Here is a 12,553-nt window from a genome sequence, read left to right as displayed (position 1 = left end):
AAAAGATTTACTGCTCAAGTGGCAAAATGATTACAGATATAAAAACTGTAGGAGATGTGAGCTTCTTTATTCATTCATGGGATATGGGCCCATTCCTAATTTCCCTGGGGTAGGTAGTGGTGTGCTGTCTTTTTGAACACAACTGAGTGGTTTACTCGGCAATTGTAAATGGCAGTTCAGAGTCAACTTCATTGCTGTGCTTGGTCCTGGGATCCAATATAAGCCAGACCAGGTAAGGTTGGGGATGATAAATCTACTTTCCTAAATATTTGAAGGTGTTAAACTTAGCATTTTGAACACTATTCCTGAGTTAAATATTACATACAGATACACAATCAATCCCAGAGTCACATGCAGCATCAAAGACTGAGAACTAAACAATAACTGTCTCTCTCACATACAGTCAAGTCACTCACCATCCTGAATTGGAATTATATCGCTCTTCCTTCACTGTTGCTGGGTCAGAGTCCTGGAACTCCCTTCCTAACAGCACTGTGGGTGGACCCACAACACATGGACTGCAACAGTTCAAGAAGGCAGCTCACCACCACCTTCTCAAGGGCAACAAGGGATGGGCAATAAATGCTGGTCCAGCCACCGTAGCCCAGATCCCATGAATAAAAAAAATACAGCACCAGAGACTACTCAGCAAATCTTACACAACACCAGACACTGAGACATACAGTATGAAGACCAATACAGGCACAGTAAAAAAGAGACTAACACAGAATGAATCCCAGCATGCACACCATGCCAGAGACTATCAGATACAGAATGAATTCCACAGTCACAATGTACTGGAGATTGAAAGACATATATAAAAAAAATAATCCCACATTCACCACAGTGCCAGAGAGTGACAGATACAGAATGAATCCCACATCACACAAAGCACGCTCACTGATAGATACAGGGTGATTCTCAAATTGTCCCAGAGATGCAGAGATACAGAATGAATCTGACATTCACACAATGTCACAGACTAAGAAACACAGAGGAATCTCAGAGCCAAGGACTAATAGAGACAAAATGAATCCTTGATTTCTGAAGACTTCAGGTACTGAGTTACAAAATGGCATCAACGCTTACGCAGAGTACCAGAGTCCAACAGAAACAAAATGAATTCAATACAGTGCCACTGATTGAGAGAGAATTGATCTCACTCATATCCAATACTATCCATTGAGGCAAATTCTACATTTAACAGTCTTTGGTGCTCTATGTGACAGTGGGATTACTTCTGTCAAAAATTGCAACAGATGGGCCTGTTGAGAATGAATCACACACTCTGAATCAGTACCAGAGACTGACCGATACAGAGTGAATTTCACACTCCCATTCAGCAACGGATGTTGACAGCAACAGAGTTTATCTCACATTCACACACGTTATCAGACATTGACAGTGAATGAGAAGTTCAGACTCAGAGATAGTACCACAGACTGAAAGACATAGAATCAATACAACTCTGACCTACAAAGCCAGAGACTGGCAAATAAAAAAAATCATTAACATACAGTTACAGAGACTGCGAGGTACAGAATAAATCCAATAATTTTCGTGGCGGAGAGAAACACATACTGATTTAATTTCGCACTGGCTTGTAGTCCCAAGAAGCGAATGATTTCATTTACACGCACCAATAACGGACAGATGCACAATGAGCCTCAGGATATCAAATGAATCCAACATTGAGACATGGTCCCAACAAGTCGCAGATACAGAATAACTCCAGGCCTCGCACACTGTACCACGGCCTTCCAAACAGTTAAGGAACCCCACACTCACACACAGCATCAGGCAGTGAGTAAATCACGCACATTACCAGAGCCTCAAAATTCCTGAATGAACCCACATTCCTATACAGTCCCTCGCACCGACAGCCAGGCGACATTTCCCGTTGTATCTTTACACACTGAGAAACTCCGGCTGGAGACGGTCTTTGTAAAATGTATTTCCTGATTGTAGTAAGAAGGCTTATGATTGGTGGAGAAAGCTAAACATGATTGGTTCATTGATCTATCCATTCGGAAAATCACAAAAATAGAAGACGTATTTAGTTTTAAATATGTCCAATCATAATTATTGTTCTCCCATTCCTCATTAGCATATATCTGTCAGACTGTCTATATAATGAGCGGACGGAAGGGGTTTGGTTTATTCCTGTGTCTGAAATTGAGATTGAAGATGGTTGATGAGAAGAAGAAACCAGTTGCTAAGAAGGGCGCCAAGAAAGCGGTGAGTAAACCGGCAGGAAAGGGCGGCAAGAAGCGGCGAAAGTCGAGGAAGGAGAGTTACTCCATCTACATCTACAAAGTGATGAAGCAGGTTCACCCCGACACCGGCATCTCCTCCAAGGCCATGAGCATCATGAACTCGTTCGTGAGCGATATTTTCGAGCGCATCGCGGGTGAGGCTTCCCGCCTGGCCCATTACAACAAGCGCAGCACCATCAGCTCCCGGGAGATCCAGACCGCCGTGCGCCTGCTGCTGCCCGGGGAACTGGCCAAGCACGCCGTGTCAGAAGGGACAAAGGCGGTGACCAAGTACACCAGCTCCAAGTAAAACCCCGCAATGGACTGAAAAACACTCGAAACACAAAGGCTCTTTTAAGAGCCACCCACAAACTCTCTGAAAAAGCTATACGATTGCTCCACTTCTAAAGTTATGATTTTTACTGTGAAGAATTTTGAATTATCTAATTATTTTCTTTTTCTTTGAATCACAGCAATTCTCGGTAATGTAGATTTAACCCTCGTTCAATTATTGAGTCTCCTTAATAATGCCTCATAAATTAATGACTTGCCGATTACCCTCTGCGCTTTGTTTTAAGACGCGTTAACATTCGGCCCCTTTCCCTGGTTTTGGAGAGAGAGAGAATAGAAGCAAATGCGTCAGTTTCCAGTTCTGGTCAAGTTTGGTCTCAATAATCGATCAGTTCATTTCCTATCGGCCCCGGTTGTGCAGCAACCTTCAGCTTCAACGCTGGCAAAAATGTTCAATTTTGTCTGTCATAAATATCTACAATATACCGTCCGTTTGCAGAACGATGTAAATGGGACTTTCTGCGGCTGCTGACAGGGTTTCATAAAGGATCGAGATTGACCCCCGGATCACGGATTGTAAAAGCGATTTGGAACATGGGATAAAATGTGAAATAGTCCCATCAGGGACGCGTATTTTTATAACTTCCAATTCGTACTATGTTCTAAGAAGTCCGTTCTTTTTCATTTCTTTTTAAAAATTTGGCGGGCTTTTTAAATTTGAAAATAGATCGGTTGAAATATCAAAATTTGGCGCCGTTATTTTCCGCCCTCACTCCGTGGAGTCTCCGGATTGGTGAGTTCAGTAGATATCTGATTGGTGATATGAACAACATTATGAGACGCTGCACAAAGTGACCAATCAGCAATGCCCGCAGCACCATTCCTCCCGAAGCTATAAGAGAAGCGAATGTGAGAGGATTTCCTCATTCTCTGTGAAAGTGTTTTTGAGATTGTGGGAATGTCTGGAAGAGGAAAGACCGGCGGTAAAGCTCGATCCAAGCCCAAGTCTCGCTCCTCCCGGGCTGGACTGCAGTTCCCGGTGGGCCGTGTTCACAGGCACCTGAGAAAGGGCAACTATGCTGAGCGTGTGGGTGCTGGAGCCCCGGTCTATCTGGCTGCTGTGCTCGAGTATCTGACGGCTGAAATCCTCGAGCTGGCCGGTAACGCGGCCCGGGACAACAAGAAGACCCGCATCATCCCCAGACACCTGCAGCTGGCCGTCCGCAACGACGAGGAGCTCAACAAGCTGCTGGGAGGGGTGACCATCGCTCAGGGCGGGGTGCTGCCTAATATCCAGGCCGTGCTGCTGCCCAAGAAAACCAGCGCTGCTGCGGCCTCGAAGACCAAATGAAGCGGCCATTCTTTAATCTAATAACCCAAAGGCTCTTTTCAGAGCCACTCACAGGATCATTGAAAGGGCTGCTCACTGTCAGGAGATGGAGTTATTGTAACGGTGGATTTATCTGTTTCTGATTTGTTTACTTGTGTTTCCAGTTCCCTCTCTGCATTGCGCTGTTTCTCTGTTCACACATCTCCCGCTTTAGTGAACTGAAGAATTGAAACAGAGTCAGAGTCGACATTTTCATAAATATTTCATAGTCATAAATATCGAGTTTGTCCCGGTACATTCATGAAAACTATGAAAAATGTCACGACTGGTGCATTAAATGGTTTGTTTTGACTCTCGGATGATCTGAGCGCCGCTCCAGGAACAGAGTAAACTCGGAAACGGAGCGGACATTTTCGGGCTGATCTGATTATTCCGCAGTTTTCCCAGAGGCCGGAATCAGTGAGAGTTGAGCACTCACAGGACCTGAGTCCATTTCTGCGGTTTCAGATCTGCACCCGTCCCCCTCCCCCCGGGTCTCCCTATTCTCCGGACACAAAGCTGCCTGTCCCAGGCGGTTTGGTGTCGGGGATTCTCTCCGCACTCCCTGATGTAACATTCCCGGCCGCTTTTAATGGAGAGGATCAGAAATCAGCCGCATTTCTCAATCCCCGTGAAGTCTGTGTGAAGGAGTTGGTTGGTAATCTATACGTTTTTGCTTTTCCACTGATTTGAGCTGATTTAAATTGCTGAACGGGGTCTTATTACCGCCGGTTACAGATAAGAGATTGACACATTCAAACTGGCGTTCAGTTATTTTGTATTTTTCCGGTACTGAAATTGGCGGGCATTTCGAATTTGTAAATCCAAACTTCCAATTTCTTCCCCCTGGCTCTCCGATTGGTTAGGAATTTGATTGAGAACAGAGTATCCAATTAGAGCTACAGACTCCCAACCCGTTCATAATGATTATTAATAGACAGATTAAACTAAAGGAATCGGTGTCTTCAACCTCAGTTGCACTTGAGTTCAATAATATACTCTATATTCTAAAATATACAGGCAAATAAATGAAGGAACGGGAATAAATGTGATGTTTCCACCAGCCAAGTTAGAATGAAGATTCCCGCCAGCTCCTCTCACACAGTACGTACTTTATAACTGACAAAGCACAGAGACACAGGCATGTCATCAGTTCCAGAATGATATTTTCAATCCATCAATCAAACAGAGCAGGAAAGACAGACGCTGTTTCCATTTCAACATTTAAATATCAGATAAAACGGACACAACGGTGTCAGTTTCAAGTTTACAGAATTCACCTGAATATTATACTCTGCGATTCATGTGAAGTACCAGTCCAATATTTGCACTCATCACGGGTTTATAAATTGCAGTGTCAATTCCCATTGTCTGTCCTGACATATACATTAGATGCAAATCCAAAACTCAAGTACATTTTCAGAGCGAGATATTCTGAAAGCGAGTATAACCTGAGATACAAACGTTGATTGCAGTTTTATGAAACAAAAAGATACAATACCAATTCGATGAGTATGAACTGAGCTGTAACTTTCATACTAATCCTAAATGTTCAATGTCAGATTGAGAATACTGTGCCAGTTCCAGACTGATCTCCATTTTACATCAAGATCAAAATTCTTACTCAGAATCAGACTGAGTGTCACAGATCAAATCGATCAGTATAACCTGAGTTACACCCGCATCCCAAGTGAGTAGCAGGTTGAAAGATACATTATCTTTCACAAATGTGTTCACAGTGACAGACATTTAACACTGGGTCATAACGTACAAACATGGCTTGCTTAATAGCTACCACATCAGTGGTCTGTACCTGAGCTGAAAATTTGCATGGAATGAATCAAAACGTAAACAATCCCAGAGACTGAATGTTATACAATGAATCCCATACTCAGTCACATACACTGAGTGACAGAGACTGACAGATAGACAATAATTCTCAACACACGTTCAGTGCCAGATGCTGAAAGGGGCAGCTGTTTTTTTCTCCTCCCTATATTAATTCATGGGATGTGGGCATCGCTGGCTAGGCCAGCATTTATTAGCCATTCCTAGTTTCCCTTGTATAGGTGGTGGTGAGATGCTTTCTTCAACAGCTGCAGTCCATGTGGTGTAGGTACACCCACAGTGCTGTTAAGGGAAGGAATTTCAGGATTTTGACCCAGCAACTGTGAAGGAATGACGGTATAATTCGAAGTCAGGGTGGTGAGTGGCTTCAAGGGGAATTTCCAGGTGGTGGTGTTCCATTGTGCCTGCTATCCTTGTCCTTCTAAAAACTGGTGGTTGTGGGTTTGGACGGTGTTGTTTCAGGAAGAATGGTGAGTTTCTAAAGTGCATCTTGCAGATGATACACACTGCTGCGACTGTGCATCGGTGGTGGATGGAGTGAATGTTTTTGAATGGGTTGCCAATCAAGTGGGCTGCTTTGTTTTGGGTGGTGTCTAGCTGCTTGAGTGTGGTTGGAGCTGCACTCATCCAGGCAAATGGAGAGTATTCCATCACAGTCTTGACATGTGCCTTACAGATTGTGGGTAGGATTTGGAGAGCCAGGAGGTTTGTTACTTGCCGCTGTATTCCTAGCCTCTACCCGGTGCTTGTAGCCATTGTATCTATATGCCTAGTCCAGTTCAGTTTCGGGTCAATGGTAACCACCAGGATGTTGATAGTTGGGAATTCAGCAATGGCAATGCCATTGAATGTCAAAGAGCGATGATTAGTTTCTTTCTTGTTGGAGATGGTCGTTGTCTGGCTTTTCTGTGGTGTGAATGATAATTTCCACTTGTTAGGCCAAGTTTGGTTAATGTCCAGGTCTTGCTGTATTTGGACATGGACTGCTTCAGTACCTGAGGTGTTGTGAATGGTGCTGACCATTGTGCAATCATCAGCAAACATGCCCATTTCACGCAGTTGATGGACAAACGTCATTGCTAAAGCAGATGAAGTTGATTGGGCCTTGGAAACTCCCCTGGATAACTCCAGCAGTGACATCCTGGGACTCAGTTCATTGATCTCCAACGATCACAACCACCTTCCTTTGTGTTAGAAATGACTCCAGCCAGCGGAGAGCTTTCCCCCAGATTCCCATTGACTCCAGTGTTGCTAAGGTTCCTTGATGCCACACTCTGTCAAATGCTGCCTTGATGTCAAGGGCAGTCCCTCTCGCCTCCCCTTTGGAGTTCAGCTCTTCTGTTCATGTTTGAACCAAGACTGCAATGAGGTCAGGAGCTGAGTGGCCCCGGTGGAATCCAAATTGAGCGACAGTGAGTAGGTTATTGCCACTTGTTAGCACTGTTGATGGTCCTTTCTATCACCTTACTAATGATCGAGTAGACTGAGAGTGCATTAATTGGCCAGGTTGGATCTGTCTTGCATTTTTTACAGAGGACATGCCTGGGCAAATATCAACATCGCTGGATAGATACTAGTGTAGTAGCCATACTGGAACAGTTTGGCCAGGGGCGCAGCAAGTTCTGGATCACATGCCTACACTGCTATTGCTGGAACATTGTCAGGGCCCATAGCCTTTGCAATACCCAGTGCCTTCAGCCGTTTCTTCGCATCAGGTAGAGTGAATCGAATGGTCTGAAGATTGGCATCTGTGATGCTGGGGACCTCCAAACGAGGCCGACATGGATCAGCCACTCAGCACATCTGCATGAAGGTTGTTGAGAATGCTTCAGCCTTATCTTTTGCACTGATGTGCTGGGCTCCTCAAACTTTGACGATGAGGCTATTTTAAACCTCCATTCATTACTGGATGTGGCAGGACTGCACACTTAGATCTGACCCGTTGGTTGTGGAATTGCTCAACACGGACTATCACTTGCTGCTTATGTTGTTTGGCACGAAATTAGTCTTGTTTTGTGGCTTCACCAGGTTGACACCTCAGTTTTAGTTATGCCTGGTGCTGTTCCTGGAATGCCCTCCTGCCCTCTTCATTAAACCAGGGTTGATCCCCTGGCTTGATGGTAATGGTAGAGTGGAGAATATGCCGGGCCATGAGGTTACAGATTGTGGCTAAGTTCAATTCTGCAGCTGATGACCCACAGCACCTCATGGATAACAAGACTAGAGGTGTTAGATCTGTTTGAAATATATGCCATTTAGCATGGTGGTAGTGCCATACAACACAATGGAGTGTATCCTCGATGTAAAGACGTGCCTTCATCTCCATAGGAACTGTGCAGTGTTCACTCCTACCGCTCCTGCCATGAATAGATACATCTGCCACAGGCAGGTTGTTGAGGATGAGTTCAAAATGATTTTCTCCTCACCAACTGCTGCAGACATGGTCTGTGGTGGTGCTACAAGGATATTTTTGGTGATGGACCCACCCAGCTTGCATTCTGTGCCCTTGCCATCCTCAGTGCGTCCTCCAAGTGGTGTTCAACATGGAGGAGTACTGCTTCATGAGCTGAAGAGTGGATAGTGGGCGCCAGTACGTATTAATCTGCAGGGGGTTTCCTGGAACATGGTTGACCTGATGTCATGAGGCTGGAATCGATTTTGAGGACTCACAGGGCAACAGTTTTACCTGCTGGTAATCTGCCCTTTCAGTGGTGGTGGTATCTGGGAGATTGTCAGGAATGTTCCCATGAGTATGACTATGTGAGGCTGTTGCTTGACTATTGCCAAAGCAGGTTTGACAGGGATTCTAGTTGATGCTAAGTGGCCCATTCGGTTTTATTCCTTTAATAGAACTGAGTGGCTTGCTGCCATTTTAAAATCAAGCACATAGTTGTTGATCTGTTTGAAATCAATCCCATTTAGCACAGTGGCAGTGCCACACAGCACAATGGAGTTTATGTCCCAGAGCAGGTTTCACCATTTATCGTGGTGAGATTCGAAACCCTTGAATATTACTCTGGATCAGCAGCAATACCGCTCCACCACTGCTGATCACACGCCAATTGTACCACTAATATAGATTTAGAGAGAGTCCAAGACTCACATACGCTAACAGGTGCTGACAGATACAAATGGAAGACCACACACACAGACACACACACACGTGACTGAAAAGCAATAAATGAATCCCACAATTTCATACAGTACTAGAGAATTATAGATACAGAATTAATCCCACTGACAGATAGAGAATTAATCCCATACTCACAAAAAGCACGAGGAACTGAAAGACACATATGGTTCCCACACTGACATAGCATCACAGACATAAAAGCAATTGACTGAACTAGAGTGAATATCAAATCACTCACAGTACGACAGCTTTATATATATATCCTAGTGACAGATACGAATGCCTGCCAAACTCATACACAGCTCCAGAGAATAACAGATGCAGACTGATTACTGCACTCCCATGCAATACCAGAGATTTCAGATTCAGAATGATTTCCGCATTCACATGCAATAGCACTGGCTGATAAAGAGTCAAATACACACTCAAACTAACATAGGGTAGTTAAATATTTTTAAGGCAGATGTAGATAGATGCTTGATAAGCAAAGGGGTGAAAGGTTATCGGGGGTAGACTGGAATTTGGAGTTGAGGCTAAAATCAGATCAGCCATTATCTTCTTGAATATCGAGCAGGTTTGAGGGACTGAGTGTCTCTTCATGCTCCCAATTCGTATGTTCACACACATCACTTTTAAGAGATTCAGAACGAGTCGCAAATTCACTTATAATCCCAGAAAGTGACTGATAGAACAAATACCTTCCAGGAGAGAGTTCATGGTCTGAAGTTGCTGAACTCAATGTTAAGTCTGGAAGGCTGTAAAGTGCCTACTTGGAAGATGAGGTGCTATTCCTCCAGTTTGTGTTGGGTTTCATTCGAAAATTGCAGCAGGCCAAGGATGAAAATGTAGGCATGAGAGCAGGATGGGATGTTAAAAGGGCAAGCGACAGGAAGGTCTGGGTCATGCTTGAGGACAGACTGAAGGCACTCCACAAAGCGGTCACCCAGCCTCTGTTGGGTCTCTCCAATGTAAAGGAGACTGTATTGGGAGCAGCGAACACAGTAGCACAAATTGAAGGAAGTGCAAGTGAAGCGGTCCTTCATCTGAAAGGAGTGATTGGTCCCGTGGATGGTGAGGAGAGAGGAGGTAAAGGGGCAGGTGTTGCATCTTCTGCGCTTGCATGGGAAGGTGCAGTGGGAGGAGGCTGAGGTTTTGGGGATGATGGAGGAATGAACCAGGTTGTCCCGGAGGGAAAGGTCCCCACAGAATTCTGACAGTGGGGTGAGGGGAAGATGTGTTTGGTTGTGGCATCATGCTGGAGTCAGCAGAAATGGCAGAGAATGATCCTTACTAAGCAATCCTGATTGAGCTGAGAATTACACTTGCAGTGTGAACTAGAAGGGCAGAGTTTTAAAAATAAGGGATCTCCCATTCAAGATGGAGATGAGGAGGAATTTGTTCACTCAGATGATTGTTAGTCTTTGGAATTCCCTTTCCCTGAGAGCAGCGGAGGCTGGATCATTGAATATATTCCAGACTGAAATAGACAGATTTTACAAGGAAATCAAGGAATGAGGGAGACAGGCAGGAAAATGGAGTTGAGGCCATAATCAGATCAGCCATGGTCTTATTTAATGGCAGAGTAGACTCGAGGGGCTGAAAAGCCTCCTCTTGCTCCTATCTCTAATGTTCTTATGCCTGTAAGCTCTTCCCCATTCTGGTTCCTTTTTCTTTGCACGTTTGGTTTTAATCTCATTTCTCTCTTGTTTTTGCTTTCGGGTGGCAGATGTTCATCATTCCTCCATTCACACTCCTTTAGACTCATCTCTGGTTTTTGTTACTTGTTTCTTTACCATTCCCTGTAGCCTTGCAGCACCAATTCTTTTGCCATTGAAACTCTCCTGCCCTCTACCCTGCAGACTGAACCACAAGACAAAAGGGTTTTTACTAAATTCACTAAGGAGTAGCGAAGGAGAATTAATTAATAATCTGACATTAAATGAGAATCTAAAAATCTCACAATATGTTAGAGGCAGGCATTCAGTTCGAGGAGAATGGTCACACACATGCTACAGTTTTCACCTTAAGCAAGTCTGATTAGGAGGGAATGAAGCGATAAACTGAATTCGTTAAAATTTAATCGGTGATTAACAGATAAAACAAGACTGGAAACAATCAGGCACTCAAAGAATTATTTAGTACAATATGTAGAATGCAAGCCCGAGGGAATGAAACTTCACGTTCTTGGTTCATGATGATTTGGGGGACAGAATTCCATGTTTTGAGTCAGCGATTAAGAAGGAACCTGTCCAAATATTGATTAACTGTGTCTTGACGTGATGCTGTCTCCGCTATTCTGATACTCTCGATGGGACATGTCGAAGGGAAGACACTGTTATCCAATTTAGCATGGTGAATTACTGCAGGGTGTCCGGTAGATCGGACATACTGCAGCTTATACGTATAAACTTCATTATATACATTTTTTCCATTTAAGGGAATAGCTTTTGCTCTTCAGGCAATCATAGCGTGTTAGAGAACAAGAGAAGGCCACTCGGACCATCATGCCTGTGTCAGCTCTTTGGGAGAAATGGGATGAGAGAAAATCTAGGCTTGTGTATGTTTGCCGCATTTACAGCTTGTGTTCTTGTGTGAATAAAAAACATGACACAGATTTGTTGCAGACTGAAGTGGTTACTGGAAGCCAGAAGCCGATTAAAATTCCTGTGTACGGCAAAGAAATATCAGATATATTTGTGGGGAGCGACCAAATGTTTTTTCTGCTTTTAATGAAAACATAAATAGCAGAGAATGGTTTCGATCCATCGACCTCTGGGTTATGGGCCCAGCACGCTTCCGCTGCGCCACTCTGCTACTTGTTGGTGATTTCCTGCTACGTCTTGTTGCGTTTGCGCCACATTCATTCCTGTTTTGTTGTTCAACAAGAGCTCACGAATTCGGCGGCTCCCCCTGGCGACACAATTCCACTTTGCAACACTCCCAAGAATGTAACAGACAGACAGAGGACGACATAGAAGAGCAGTAAGAGACTGTCCGCACACACGACGATAGGAAGGCAAAGGAGCATGGAGTGACTCGCCATTTATGTAAACGCATTCTCTCTTGCATAAATATGCCCCACATTCGTAAGGAATTTGCTGTTGCCTAAATTAGCTCCCTGTGCATGGGTACTCTTGTTGAATGGTGTTGCGCTGTTTCAAGTGCTTTCCCGTTCTTTTTTAAATATCTTCCCTGCTGTGCAACTTTGCTGTCTGCTTGGAACTGTGTTCACTGCTGAGTTCGAATCCCACCACGGCAGATGGTGGAACTTGAATTCAATAAAACATCTGGAATTAAAATTCTAATGATGACCATGAAACCATTGTCGATCGTCGTAAGTATCCATCTGGTTCATTAATGTTCTCCAGGGAAGGAAATTTGCTGCCCTTAACTTCTCTGGCCTACATTTGACTACAGACCCACAGCAATGTGTTTGACTCTTAAATGCCTTTGGAACAAGGGCAATTAAGGTTGGGCAATAAATGCTGGCCGAGCCGGCGATGTCCACGTTCCATGGACAAATAGAAGAAAAGAACTCTGCTCTCTGCTGTAGAACTGTGCTCTCTGCTGCAGTTCTGTCCTGTCTGATGTGGAACTGTGCTCTCTGCTGTGGAACTGTTGAGACATATTCTCTGTTGTGTAAAATACATTCCTGCC

The 12,553-nt window shown here is 44.3% G+C and overlaps 1 non-coding gene across 1 annotated transcript; it reads right to left on the bottom strand.

The window, feature by feature from the left end:
- Positions 1-11,638: 11,638 nt before the first annotated feature.
- Positions 11,639-11,710, bottom strand: trnam-cau (transfer RNA methionine (anticodon CAU)). The gene has a single exon. It is a non-coding gene; the product is annotated as a tRNA-Met (tRNA).
- Positions 11,711-12,553: the final 843 nt, after the last annotated feature.

Source organism: Cetorhinus maximus, chromosome 31, assembly GCF_964194155.1.
Source record: "Cetorhinus maximus chromosome 31, sCetMax3.hap1.1, whole genome shotgun sequence".
Classification (NCBI taxonomy): domain Eukaryota; kingdom Metazoa; phylum Chordata; class Chondrichthyes; order Lamniformes; family Cetorhinidae; genus Cetorhinus; species Cetorhinus maximus.
This window is presented reverse-complemented; position numbering and strand designations above follow the sequence as displayed.